Below are 14,955 nucleotides of genomic sequence, written 5' to 3'. Positions count from 1 at the left end.
GAATATTTAAGGGAGCATGTGGACTCTTCATCAGAAATCTAATGAGCAAGAGAGGTTTCCTCTCTCTGGGATGATCCACATGGAAGAAGTCAGACAAGTGTAGAGTTCTCTCCTTACCATAGCATGTCCACCACCCTAAGGTTTATGTTTGTATGGTGCCTCTTTCTCATCCTCTCTCCCATACCTCCTTCCAGAGTATGTTCCTTACCCTTGCTAAATGTCCTCCTGGTGGTATAAAAATATAGGCTCTATATAAATGGCATCTCCAGGATCCTCTCTATCCCTAGCATTCCACAAGAATACATTTAATAAGTCAATAGAATAATGCTATGGACTGAATGTTTGTGCCCCTCCCCTTAATTCATATATTAAAATCCTAACCCTTAGTGCAATGATGTCAGGAAGTGAAGCCTTTGGGAGGTAATTAAGTCATGGGGGTGGAGCCTCTCATAAATGGGATTAATGTCCTTATAAAAGGGACTCCTAAGAGCTCTCCTGTGCTCTTTCTATCACGTGAGGATACAATGAGAAGTAGGCAGTCTGCAAACCAGAAGGGGGCCCTCACCAGAACCTGACAATGCTGGCCCCTGGTCTCAGACTTCCAGCTTCCAGAACTGAGAGAAATAAATTTCTGTTGTTTATAAGTTACCCAGACTACGGTATTTTGTTATAGAAGCCCAAATTAAGATAAGTACTAATCCCATATAGCCATATTCTGGGTCAAAGCTTTATCAAATCGTCTCTAACCATCTGCTTTTCACACCTAGGGATATTCTTCCTACCTTTGCCAGCAAGCAACATTTTAACATATGTCAAATGCAAAGCCTAATTCATTTCTGGCATAGCCTCTGGTTGTAAATAGCTTAAAATGTTGTTTATCTTGCCTCTAAATTTTCAGCACGATAAACACAAATTTGAATCCCCAGGGAGCCAACGAGGAGTATGCAAGAGGAAGGAAAAAATGCTACAAAGGGTGAAAAGTAATGTATTCAAGGGAGTTGTCAGCCTGTACATCCAGATAGGCCAAGCTCCACAGCTGAAATCAAAGGACCTGTAGCTCAGTGTGTTTAATAGGCCAGCTGTTTTCCTGATTAAAGCTAAGGAGGTAATTATACTTCAAGTACATGGATAGAACTTGACTTTACCTCAAACATCAAAAAGTATCCATTCTAAGTATGTAAGATATCTGTGGGCACAGCCTTCCCTAAGCACCTCCAGAATGTGAGCTGAAAAACATTTATACTAGACATTACTTCACAATTCTCTATGTGTTTGTGGTTCTAATTTACAAAGATGGTTTTACTGAGTCAATGTGAATAGGATACATGCTTGGGGTAGCTTCCAGGCAAATATGTCTTTAAAACTGTGCTACTTAGATTCCCTCACCAAGTTCTTTTTTCAATCATCTGTAACATGGGTGGCTAATTTAGGGCTGGGGTCAGTAGAGGGAAATGTTTCTTTCTGTAGGATGCTAACTGGCTTCCATGGAAATAGGCTCATTTATTGTGTACTCCCTAGTACTCAGTTCTAACCAACAAGGCTGGCCAATTCATTTGTAAATATTATATGTATTAAGCGTTCTATAACCTCCCTATACTGCCCACAATGGCTCATGCACCCTTCATATTTGTGTCATCTTGTTCCTCTAGAGAATATCCTTCCTCCAGAACATTATGGTAGGTAGTTAAAAAATAGGCCCCACCCATTCTTTTCCATACGGTACACACATGCTGCAACTCACATCAAGAGGTGAAGTCTAATTCCCTCCCCTTGAATCTGGGCTGGCCTTAGTCACTGACTGGCCTCAACCAATAGAAAGTGGAAGAAGCAATGTTCTGGGATTTTGAGTCAAGGTCATAAGAAGCCTTGCAGGCTCTGCCTGGATCTCTTAGAACACTCATTCTTGGGACTCTCCCTCTTGGAACCCAATCAACAAGTGAGAAGCACAAGCCACACAAGGGGTCACATGTATGTGCTGTGGCCCACAGCCCAGCTGAGCTCTCAGCTGACAGTCTCGACTGCCAGTCATGTCAAGAAGCCATCTTAGTTGTCCTGCTCAGTCCAGCCTTCAGATGACTACAGCCCCAGTCAATGCCTGACTGCAACCACATGTGGGAAGTGCAAGTGAGAACCAACCAGCTGAGCTAAACAGCCCACAGAATGGAAGAAACAATAATAAGTTTCTTAAGCCACTAAATTTAGGGGCGGTTTGCTACACAGCAATAGATAGCCAGAATACACAGAATCATGGAGCTTGAGACCAGCCTGGGCAACAAAGCAAGACCTTGCCTCTGCAAAAAATAAAAAATAGCTGGGCATGGTGGCATGCACCTGTAGTTCCAACTACTCAGAAGGCTGAGATGGGAGGATTGCTTGAACCCAGGAATCCAGGAGTTTGAGACTGCAGTGAGCTATAATTGGGCCACCGCACTCCAGCCTGGGCTACAGAGCAAGACTCTGTCTCAAAAAAAAAAAAAAAAAAATTACCTGCCAGGTTACGTAATATTCCAGCAGAACATCACAAATCATCCCAACTCTGAGCTGGCATCCCCCACTTCCTTCCCTGAAAGAATGATACAAGAGAGAGCAAGGAAGGGGTGGCTCTAAGAGGGGCAGATTTTCTTCTGGAAGTGTCTTGAGTATCTGTGAGAAAATGTAGAATGTATGAAACCTGCAGTCTCCTATTGGGATGAAATGTGGTATAAGCCAGAACTATCGAGAGTAGAAGCTAGTTGATAATCTTGCCTGATTCGTATTAAGATTACTTCATCTAAACAAGACCCAATATATGAGTGTTATACTTTTCAAATGAATTTGGGAGTCGTTTTTCTAATTATAAAAGAAACTATTAGGTAAAATAGTAGCACTGCATGTGCATGTAATTACCCGTATATCTATAAAAATTCAGTTTATAAGCAACTCTTCAGGGGCATATCTATTGCATAAAACAAGGGGCAACCATATTGTGGTCGGAATACACCATGAAATAAATAAGTGCATCTGTAGAAATGACAACATTCCCATTTTGAAACATTTTCCAATCACAGGTTTTGACAGAAAAAATAAATGGAGGGTAGATCCTACTACAAAAAGTACTTCACAGTAAGATAATCATGATTAATCTGTAGGGTCTAAGAGTCTCAGTATTGTCATAACTTGAGTTGATTTTCAACCCAAATTGAAAATCATATAACTTTACTTCCTGTCAAGGCAGTAGTTTTGGTATAAATTATCTGTTAGTGAGATTTAAGAATGTAATATCAGAGGACCTGTCAGATCCAAAACAAACTCAGGACTATTCTGGCAAATGCAAAATGTTTTTATGACACACATAACTTGGGAGAACTGTCAAGGGGAAGGAGATAGAACATTTGGCAAGCTGCTTGTAAGTTACAATGCTGGAAATAATGACTTCCCAGGTCAGGGTTGCAAATCAGAAGCCCGGACAAGCACTACACCCACATTTGTTTCTTGTTTGCCAGTGTGTAAAATAATCATTCACTCAAGAACAAAAGGTACCCCAATGCACTCAGCAATCAAACTACTGGAGGCAATCAGCCTATTGATTTATTTATTACACTGAGGCTCTGGGTGCAGAATGTTAAAACTTAATGTTCCAAGTCTCTAAAATACTAACATTCTAAATGGACATTCTGAGCTGGGAAAAAAAAAAAGAAGGAAGTAAGGAAAGGCAGCCTAATTAAAACTCCAGGCAAACATCTCAGTAATAATTAATCCTCCTCCTCTTCCCCCCAATTATATGCAGCTGTCTTTACTGAACCTCCACTTCTGCAGTGGACATAAACATCCCTATGGGGTACCAATGTAGGACTGAAGAACATCCACAAAACATAGGTAGGAAGTGGGACACAGGGCTGAGGTGGCACAGGGCCAGGGAGGGGCACAGCACAGAAGAAAACTAAGTCCCTGCAGGCAATTTGGTTTAATGAAGGGCAAAGGCTAGAACAGCCAGCCACTTGAGAAAGCTGAAGGTGGGTGGGTAGGGTGAAATGGGATTACTAGGGTGAATTCAAGAGATGCTGGAACTCTGGGACCCTGGAAGGATCAATAGCCTTCCTGAGGTTGAAGAGTGGCAGGGAAGCAATTCTGATCTGAACCCTACAACTAAGTCTGGAACCCTGCAGAGAAGGTGCTGTTTATTCAAAGACAGGCTCTGAGTGAGCTTGGCAGGTCTGGGAGATCAGAAAAAAATGAAATTTCTGGCTGCTTCTCTTCACTATTTCCTATTATATGCTCTTTTAAGGACTATCTCACAGTGTTATAATGTACTCCACAAAATATAATTCTAATGTTAAACTTACTACCTGCTGTTGAGATCATTATTTCTAGACCCAAATCAATTTAAAAAAAATTCATTCAGTCATTCATGCAACTTTTGCCAGGCACTGTTCTAGGGGATGAGGTGTAACAGTGGAACAGCAGATGCAGTGGGGGAAGGAGATGCAGGTGACTATAATGTGTTAGGGGCTATAACAAGGGAGAGTCCAGGAGGGGTATCCAGCTCAAGTTCAAGGGATAAGGGAAGTCTTCCAAGATTAATGTCTGAGCTGCAACCTGAAGGATGAGTTCAAGTTAAGCAGCATAAAGCTGAAGCATGGAGATGATTCCAGGCAGAGGGATCAGCATGAGCAAAGGCCTTGAGACACAAAGATCTGCCTCTTTAGCAAAACTGAAAAGCCATGGCCGGGAGCGGTGGCTCACGCCTGTAATCCCAGCACTTTGGGAGGCCGAGGCGGGCCAATCACAAGGTCAGGAGATCGAGACCATCCTGGCTAACACGGTGAAACCCCGTCTATACTAAAAATACAAAAAATTAGCCAGGCGTGGTGGCAGGCGCCTGTAGTCCCAGCTACTTGGGAGGCTGAGGCAGGAGAATGGCGTGAACCCGGGAGATGGAGCTTGCAGTGAGCCGAGATCGCACCACTGCACTCCAGCCTGGATGACAGAGCGAGACTCCTTTTCAAACAAACAAACAAAACTGAAAAGCCATGTAAGCCTCTGAACCACCCCTTATTTTGAATTATCTGTTCCTTCATTCACCTGTAGAAATGAGAGTTATATTTTGTAATCCTTAGAGGAAAGTGCCTGGTTTCCTCATTTGGCAGCAAACTCACCTCAGCACCTTCCACACTCTGTACACTGAGAGTGAGAAACATCAGCTTGTTGAGTGAGTAGCTGTTTAAAGGTTTAGATCCACTACTCTGTTGGCGGCTTCTCTGGGAGGCTCAGAGAGGCTCAGAGAGGTGCCAGAAACACCAAGTACAGTAAAGGTTGCCCTCCTCCCCCTACCCCACTGCCTTTATTCCTCTTCCCTAGGGTATCAGGAAGTCCTTTGTCCTCATGCCATTTCAGGACAAGAGGGGTTTCTTCATTCACTTCATCAGGATGATGAAATGCAGCTGCAGAGTCCTGCCATAGCTGAGGGAGGCTCCGAGGAAGGGGCATCCTCTCTCCTGGCCCTAGAAAAAAACTCCTTATAAGACAGATAAGGGGAACTGGATTAATCTTTCCAGGCAAGCCCTAAGCAGAATGTGTGCATACTCACTGAACTAGATCATGCAGGGGAACAATGACAAGGGCTCAGTTCTCAGACCACCTGGATTATACCACCTATGTGAAATCCAGGCCCTCTCTTCAGTTCGTAAAGCCATGACTAAGACAAAAAGAGAATATGCCCAAATCTCCTCCTCCCCAGTACTGCCCTCAACACGTTTTCCAAGAACTTGATCATCTATTCTTTCAGTATGAGTTTTGGGGCTAGACAAGCTGGCTGCAAGCCAGGTTCAACCCATCGAGGGCTTGTGGTGGCCACTGCTGGACTTCTCCTCCTACTCCCTGCCCTCCAGTCACACTGGGAGTCTTGGAGTCCCTTTAAGTTTGGCTCCTGTCTCACATCAGGGCTTTCCAGGCACTGCCCCAGACACTTCACCCTACTCCTTGGCCTGGATGACTCCTGCTCATCCTTCAAAATATGCCCAAACCTCCTCTCTGATCCCTTGAGCAGAGTAGCTCCCTATTATTTATGTCCTCTTCATTCTGTTTCCCCCTGGAAACACCCATCGTACTTGGAACTGCTGCATACCCAGCACTGTCTCCGGTACGTGGCAGGCACTCAATGGTTGTTGAATGTATATATAAATGAACAGCACTGCGCATCTTACTAAATCTCTCCCAGCCTCAGTTTACTCAACTATAAAATGTGGCTAATCATACCAACCTGCTATGGTCTGAATATTTGTGTCCCCACCCCCTCAAATTTATATGCTAAAACCCTAACTCCCAATATAGTGGTATTTGGAGGTGAGATCTCTAGATGATAACTGGGTCATGAAGATGGAACCTTTATGATTAAGATTAGTGCCCTGGCCGGGCACAGTGGCTCACACCTGTAATCCCAGCACTTTGGAAGGCCGAGGTGGGCAGAGCACTTGAGGTCAGGAGTTTGAGACCAGCCTGGCCAATGTGGTGAAATCCCATCTCTATTAAAAATGCAAAAATTAGCCGGGTGTGGTGGCGAGCACTTGTAATCAGCCTCAGGAGGCTGAGGCAGGAGAATTGCTTGGACCCAGGAGGCAGAGGTTGCAGTAAGCTGAGATTGTGCCATTGCATTCTATCCTGGGCAACAACAGTGAAACTCCATCTCAAAAAAAAAAAAAAAGAAAGAAAAAAAGAAAAAAAGATTAGTGCCCTTATAAAAGAAAGCCGAGAGAGTTTCCTCCCCATGTGAGGACACAGTAAGAAGGCACCATCTTTGAATCAGAAAGTGAACCCTCACAGGACACCAAATCTGCTGGCACCTTGATCTTGGACTTCCCAGCATCCAGAACTGTGAGGAATAAATTTCTGTTGTTTATAAGCTACGCAGTCTATGGTATTTTGTTATGGCAGCTGGAATAGACTAAGACACCATCTCATTGGGCTGCTGCGAAGTTTACATGAATGAATGTCAACAGAAAACTTAGCACCATGCTTAGAACATAGTAGGGCTTCAATAAATAGTAGCCACCATAAAAGAAAAATCTTCCCAACAGCACTGTGAAGCAAATTCCACAGGGATTCTCAGCCTAATTTTAAAGAGAGAAAAGTGAGTTCTGAAGAGGTTAAATGATTGCCTGTGACTGCTTCGTGGTCTCCATGCTGGCAAAGGAAACGCAAGGTTCCCAGGGTGTCATCCTCTGCATTCCCTCCCTCAAGCAGCCCTCCTCTTCAATCAACATTCAATGACACCTGCCTTGGGTGGGCATAATGCTAGGTGATGGAAAGAAGGATAAACTGGAGACAAGATTTTGACCTTACCGAGTGATGGCTTAGGTAGGTTTCCAGCTGTTTCCCCCAAATCAATTCTTTCCTCTTATGGTAATGAACTCATGACTTTTAGCTAGGCATAATGACAACAAGAATAAAGACTAAATTTCAGGTAAGTGTGGCCATCTGTTCAAGTTCTGACTAAGGGGAGGTGTGTAGAAGGGATGTGTGCAATCTCAGATCATTTCCTTAAAGAGAAAGACCATGTTTGCCTTTCCCTATACCTTCTCCCCTTCCTCCTGGCAGGAATAAGGATGTAAGCTAACTTGGACCAGGAGGCCAAGGGCAACAACCTATTTAGGGTGACGTATCACACTAGGAGGAGGCTGGGTGCCTAAGACCACAAGGTTGCCACACCAGCCCTCTTACACCTGGACTGCTATGTAAGAGGAGAATAAGCTTCCATCTTGTCTAAGCTTCCTTTCTTTTGGGTTTTTGTTGGAGCAGCTGAACCTGCAACCTAGCCAATTCAGGAGTCCATGATCCAGTGGGTCAGTACAATATGTTGACCTCTGTGATAGAGGTATATACAAAGGTGCTTTTTTCACCTGCTCTAAGAAAAAGCATGAGCTTCCATGTGTCTAATGGACTGAAGAGTAAAATGATGATGAAGACTCTGGCAGCACATTCAGAGCAAAAGCTCCAGCAACTTGAACTGAAACCTTTGTAATATCACTCACTTTCCAGCCCAGCCCTGACTGTGGACCAGAAAGCAAGGATTAGTGAGGACTCATAGTGTGCCAGGTTCAGGTGCCCAGCACCCATTCTGTGCCTCACCCCAATGGTGCTGAAGTCCAGCCTTTCAAGTTGATTTTGAACACTTAATAACTCTCCCACATGGGAGAAGAGTAGGTAAACAAAGTTTTGACATCTTATAAATGTTGCCATCTCTTATCTGTAGTAAAGGTACAAAGCTCTGCTTTTTATCATTAATGCAAAAAATAAATGCTGCTGGCAGTATGTGACCTTGTTTTATCTGCTACAGTTTACAGATATTAGAATATACATCAAAGACAGACAGACACAGTGGAAATCTCATCAACTTGTTTTCGCATGTAAGTAGTGAAAATACACTAGCAGGAATAAAGCCTTAGCTCTAAGGTCTTATCTGATTGTGTTGGGGTGTCAAGTGCTTAACCGACATGTTTTTTTGGATTTCTTACGCCAACAAAGAAAGGAAGCAATGGAGGTGCTGAGGGGGCCTTGGCTACAGGGACAGGCCTGTATTTCACTCTACTTCTCTAAAGGGCATCTATGCCTAGAAAAGTTTTGTCTCATTCTAGGTTTTGTGGGAGATCTCAGAGATATTCAAGAAACATTTGTTTCTGTTTTTGTTTTTTGATGTTGGTACAAAGGAGTGCGATGGTTATGCTCTTCAGCATACCATCTCTATATTAGAGATGGGACACTGGAGTATGTCAGCCACAAATCTGGTCAATGAAACACACCCAAGAACCTGTAAGATTATACGCCAGGTTCCATGGGAAGTGCACTTGACTTTCTCTCCCAAGCAGTGAGTAGACTGAAAGTTTCCAAAGGTGGGGTTTTGTGTTACCATCTCTCTCCACGCAATTCAGCCCAGTTCAACAACCTGGCCTTACCTAATATGGATCAGGCAGAATTCCAGTGATTCAGGGGGATAAAACAGAAGGCTATGAGATCATCTCTATCTTCAAAGAGATTGATACAGAGATGATGCTTACAATATAAGGAGACAAAACTTCCATATGTGTGTAACAGTGAAGTATAAAACAACATTAACAAATACCAAGATATGGGAGAGGCAAGGCTAGGCAGGACTATTGAGATTTCATAGAGAAGATGAGAATGGAGCTCGCCTTTATATGGTGAGGTGAGATAATTAAGATATACATGAAATAAATAGACAATTTTTCCAAAAAGCAGGAAAAAAGTTGGATGGTTGGGAAGGAAGACACCTGGTTGAGCTGGGTTCACTTTCCTTTATCAACTAAACTTCTTGGTAGTCTTATTTACATTATCTCTGGTCTCTTACTCTTTTTTTTTTTTTTTTTTTTTTTTGAGATAGAGTCTAGCTCTGTCACCCAGGCCTGAGTGCAGTGGTGCAATCTTGGCTCACCGCAACCTCCGCCTCCTGGGTTCAAGCAGTTCTCCTACTCAGTAGCTGGGATTACAGGCACCTGCCACCACACCTGGGTAATTTTTGTATATTTCTTAGAGACGGGGTGTTTCACTGTGTTGACCAAGCTGGTCTCAAACTCCTGATCTTGTGATCTGCCCGCCTCAGCTTGCATTCCTACTCTTAAGGAAAACTACTTTGTCCCCATTCCTGATATGTCTCTCCATAGTAAGGTGGTTCCAGCTGCATCATGTTCTGAATCTTCACCTGACTGATAGGTTTGCAGGGAGGACAAACTCATGTGTAGACCAGCCCTTTGCTCTCTCCTCGGGAATGAACTGCCTGTAGGAAGGATGTTCTTTCTGTCCTCCTCTGCCATAAGATTTATGGAGCAGACCCACATAGGAAGAGGGTTGTGCTGGTCATCATCACAAGGTGGGTCTAATTCTGGGTCTCAATATTAGGAAGCCTTCTTGGATGCAAATATAAAGCACATTCTCTAACATTAGGTTTATCTGGAAAATAAAAGGTGATGCCTTGACCTGTACCCGTCATACTTATTTTCTCTCTTGGTTCAGAACTCTTGGGGGAATCTATGCAATTTATTAAGCACCCCTAAACCCAATACCCATCCCTCTTCATTTCTCAGGCTACTTTAATCTTGCTCCTCACCCCCATACTCCACTAATGCTACTCTCACCATAGTCAATAACTCCTTTGCTGATAAATCTAAAGGACACTTTGTAGTTCTCAATGAATCATACCTCTTTGATTCTAGCATACACTTACGGTGTTTAGCATTTTTATCTCTGAAATCAGAATGTGCCAGTTTACCTGGCAGCACTGATTCTTAATGGGCCATAAAATATTAGTGTGTTTTACAATCCATGACATTGTCTATTTCGTGAACTATAGTTCTGTAACACTTGAAAATGACCATTTGTCATACTCCCTCACGACCCCTCCCCCACCACACACCTTGCCTTCTGTTATATCCCTCTCTCCTGGTCTCTCCTCCTTTTCTGGAAATCCATCTCGGGCTCCTATAAATTGGTATTCCTTGGGGCTGTGTTCTAGACTTTGTTGCTTCTTTCTCTCCCTCGTCTCCCTGGGTGTTCTCAGCCTCTCCCCTGGCTTCAATTGCCACCTAGACCATGATGTTCCCTAGATTTTCACCTCAAGCCTTGATCTTTCTTCTGAGTCCAGAATCTCCCACTGGCTACTTTCACTCAGCTCAAACCCACAGATCTAAAAATGGAACTGGTCCTCCTTCCTGGGAAACCTGCCCATCCTCCAGTGTTGCCCATCCCAGTGAAGTCATCCAAGTCATTCCAGGCTTTTTTCTCCTGCTTATCTTCATATCCAAAATAGATGGCCAAGCTCTGATAATTTCATACATAAAATACCTCTTGGATCTATTTTTCTTCATTTCCACAGCCATTTAAGTCAGGTTAGGCTACTGTCATCTCTCAGCATGCTCCCTGCCTTTTATCTTGGCTTTTTCTACTCCATTCTCCACACAGCTGCCAGGATGATTTTTCTAAACACAAATGAGATTCTGTCATTCTTCTGCTTTAAAATCCTCACTGGCTCTCCATTACCCTCAGTCCAAATTCCCTAACAAGTCTCAAGGCCTTGCTCACCTGTTCTACCCTCTTGAGAATGCTATGCTCCAGGTATTTGGAACTACTTTTTTTTTTTCCCCCAGATGTGTCTCCAAAACCTTTGCAGATGCTTCTCCCTATTCCTGGAACACTTACTCTCTAATCTCCCTTTGCAACCCCCCACAGCCACTGCTGTCCCTGGTGGAATTCAGCTCAGACATCAGCTCTCTCAGGAAGCCATCCTTGACTTCTCATAGCCGCTGGATTAGATGCCTGTCATATAAGCTCCCACAGCATCCTGTTCTTAGTCCTATTACAGCTCTTGGCTCTATGTTATGAAATGCATATTTACTTGGCTGTTTCCTGGCTGAGAAGGTTGGCTTTATGAGAGGTGTATCTATTTGGCCCACTGTTTGTATTTCCAACCTCTAGCACTGTACCTGATGCGTTTCACATCAATGAAAGCATGCGTTTGAGCAGAACAATGTAAGTTAGTCCAGGATATGAAAGACTTAGAATGTCTTAGGCTGGATGACTTTGAGGAGAAGATAGGTCCCCAGTCCAAGTGCAAGAACCTGGGTATCCTTAGGCAGCTACAATGTCGGCCTCACTCAAGAAGAAGGAATTTGCTGACCTGCTCAGAAACACTCCTGTAATTCACTATAATTCAGTTTATTGATAAGCTGAAAATTTACAGACTAATTTAAAAAGAATTAAAGATAATGCATGTTAGAAATTACTCTGTGACATAAATCTGTCCCTAAAAGTATTAAACTTCACCCAAATATGGGTCATCAGCCTTCCTTGTGGGGACTATGCTGATCATGAGAAAACAAGGCTGGCATCTCTGTCTGAATGGGGACTCAGCCATAAATGGTTAAGTTAAAGCAATGGTTTGGAAACTTCATGACAATTCTCCTTCTGTTCTTCATTACTGCAATTAGATAAAATTAAATTAGCCAAATCTCTCCACCAAGCAAACAGAACACAAATCTTCCACTGAAAGCAGGTGATAATTTTCCAAGATTGCTATGGATGAGAACATTGTTTTTTCCCCCTTCTGATTATTTATAAAAGAATATAAGTGCGTTACAGAAAATAACTGAAATATGTTGAAAAATAGACAATAAAAATTACAAATAAGTCTACTGTCCAGAAAACTTCAGTTAACATTTTGGTATACTTTTCATCTTTCTTTTACTCATATATGCATTTTGATCTAGTTAAGGTTACTCTATATATAGCTATATATTCTGCTTTTATCCCACTTAAAGTTATATTTGAAACACTTTGCATGCCAGTAAAACTTCTTCATATCATTATCATAACAACTGCCTTAATTTACCATAATTTATGATTCAACCAATCCCTCTGTCTAGACACTATAAAGTTATGAAAATTTCCTTTAGAAAGATCAATAAACTTTCCTAGCTGCCAGTGTCTTCGGGGACTGTAAACCAATTTTTAAAATTACTTAAGCAAACACAGAATTGGGAAAGAGAACTGGTCTCCGCCTCCACCCTCTCTCAATCAGGTAATGTGTGCATTACCTGATACAAGTGGTTTTGCATTTCTGAAATTCTAGATTATTCATATTATAGCTTCTTTCTAAAAGTGCGGACTTAGTTTAATTGCTTCAGATGATGGAACAGCTGTATGAGTATTAATGCTTGGTTGGAGTGTTTAGGGTGATACTGACACATAGCCTCCTCCCTCTGTGCTATGCATGAGCAAACAATATTATTATATGGCAAGTGGCAGCAATATTTACCTAGCAACTTCAAGTCCCTGGAGCAATGTGGAGCAGTGCACCACAGTGATGGCAGTGCAGTGGGGTACCCCCTTCCTCTCCATACTCAGCTTACAAGAATCTTGGGAAGCATCTTTGTGAAGGATTTAGCTTCTCCAAACCTCTAAAATAATGAGGGTTTATAGAAAGTTATTGTTGTTTTTGTTGTTGCTTTAGATCTTTGTCAGATAAGCCATTCTGTCTTCATTGCCTGGCCATCCTCCTTTCCAAGAATGCTTAGAGGGAGGGGTTGGGTACTAGATGCAAAAGTAAATGCCACTTTTTTTCTGATCGAATTGGTAAATAACAAAAATAATGCTGTCAAGACATCTATATGAAAAATAATATCATTCTTCTAAATTATATCCTAATAACCAACAAATGTGAAATTTGAAATAATGTTGACTTTCTCAATACCCCTTTGAAAATTAAAACAACATTTTTTTCCACATTTAGAAAGTAGCATATACTCTTAAAGACAACTTGAAAGACAAATATTTAAAAAAATTAAAATATCCTAAAGCCTCACAAACAAGACATGCACTATAACATGTTGGTGAAAACACTTATGGGCTTTTATCTATGAATGAATGTTTTTCCGTCACATAACTGAGATCATACTGCATTTTAAAAATTGTATTTTACTTACTTTGTTTATCATAAGAATTTCTAGTATCGTTTAAAATTTCTTGTGAGTATTGTGAAAGGCTATACTCCCATTTCTTTCTCTTTTTAGAGACAGGGTCTTGCTATGTTGCCTAGGCTGGAATGCAGTAGCTATTCACAGGTGTGATCACGGTGCACTACAGCCTCAAAGTCCTAGGCTCAAGTGATCCTCAGCCTTCTGAGGCCTCAGCCTCCTGAGTAGCTGGGGCCATGGGCAGAAGCCACCACACCTGGCTTTCCCAATTCTTTTCAAATGCTCTGAAATACTTGGTCATTTAGAAAACTATTCCTATGTTCTATCTGTGTCTTTTTAAAATATACATTTCATATTTCTTCCTCTAAATCCTAAATTCCTGTCTTGAGCCCTGGTTTCTTTTCCTGATTCCAGACCCATAGGGTCCAAGTCCCTGCTGGACTCTCCATTTGGATACCCTATTGGCCATTAAATGCAACAATGTAACAAGTCAAAATGAAGCTCACCATTGTCTTTCTCACCACCACTTCCTCCTGACTTGATCTTCTACCACTGATGCCTCCATTTCCCCACTCATTAGAATCGCCTCTCTTGCTTCCCTGTCTTTGCTCCCCACATCCTGCTTACAACCTTACAGACTCTGCTTCATGATGTTTTATCCACCTTTCCCTCCCAACTACAGTTGGCAGATTTAGCAAATAAAAATACAAGATACCCAGTTAAAATAGAATTTCAGATAAATGAATAATTTCACTCATGAGCATATCCCATGAAACATTTGGGTAAAATTTATACTAGAAACTATGTATTGTTTACGTGACATTCAAATTAAACTGGGCATGTGGTATTGTATTTGGCAGCCCTACTCCTGTCTTCATTTTTACTGCCTGCATCTTAACACTCCTTACTTCTACTGTAAGCCATAGTTACCTACCAGCCTCCTGGTCTCTCCGTTCAATCCATTAATCTTTACAAATCACAGCTGTAACAGTGCCATGCTTTACTCACCACCTTCAGTGGTTTCCACTGCTGAGTTCCTCATGCTGACCTTTAAACTCATCCATAGACTAGCCCTGATATGCCTCCCAAGCCCCATATCCCACTGCTGCCCCGCAGGGCTCTCAGCTACAGCTCAAGTAGCTGTCTTGTGGTTATGAAACACCCCCGACACTTTCCTTCCCTAGGCCTCAGCTCACATCATCTTTTCCATTTAGAATGCCCTACCTCAACTGTCCAAACCTTGACTCCATCCTCACAGAGCTACTACTCTAGGCTTCTTATACAGATCACTGGGAAGTTGATCCTACCATGTGGTATGTCAAAAAAGTGAAGAATTGGTCATTTCTTGCGGTTTAGGTTAATGTAATAAAAGGTCTCCTACTCAGTGCATCCCTGCCTTAGTTGCTTCCTCACATTCATCATCTCACCCCATTCCACAAAAAACATCAAGCGGTGACTGCCCAAAGCAATGTTTCTCAAAGTGCAGTCCTCCAACCAC

The 14,955-nt window shown here is 42.3% G+C and overlaps 1 protein-coding gene across 5 annotated transcripts in view; it reads right to left on the bottom strand.

Annotated features, from left to right (window-relative positions):
- KCNH1 (potassium voltage-gated channel subfamily H member 1) overlaps positions 1-14,955 on the bottom strand; it is a 462,440-nt gene that overhangs the window by 95,269 nt on the left and 352,216 nt on the right. The gene's annotated exons all lie outside the window — the stretch shown is intronic.

This window comes from Pan paniscus, chromosome 1, assembly GCF_029289425.2.
Source record: "Pan paniscus chromosome 1, NHGRI_mPanPan1-v2.0_pri, whole genome shotgun sequence".
Taxonomy (NCBI): Eukaryota; Metazoa; Chordata; class Mammalia; order Primates; family Hominidae; genus Pan; species Pan paniscus.
The sequence above is the reverse complement of the archived record's forward strand: the minus strand, read 5'-3'. Positions and strand labels throughout refer to the sequence as shown.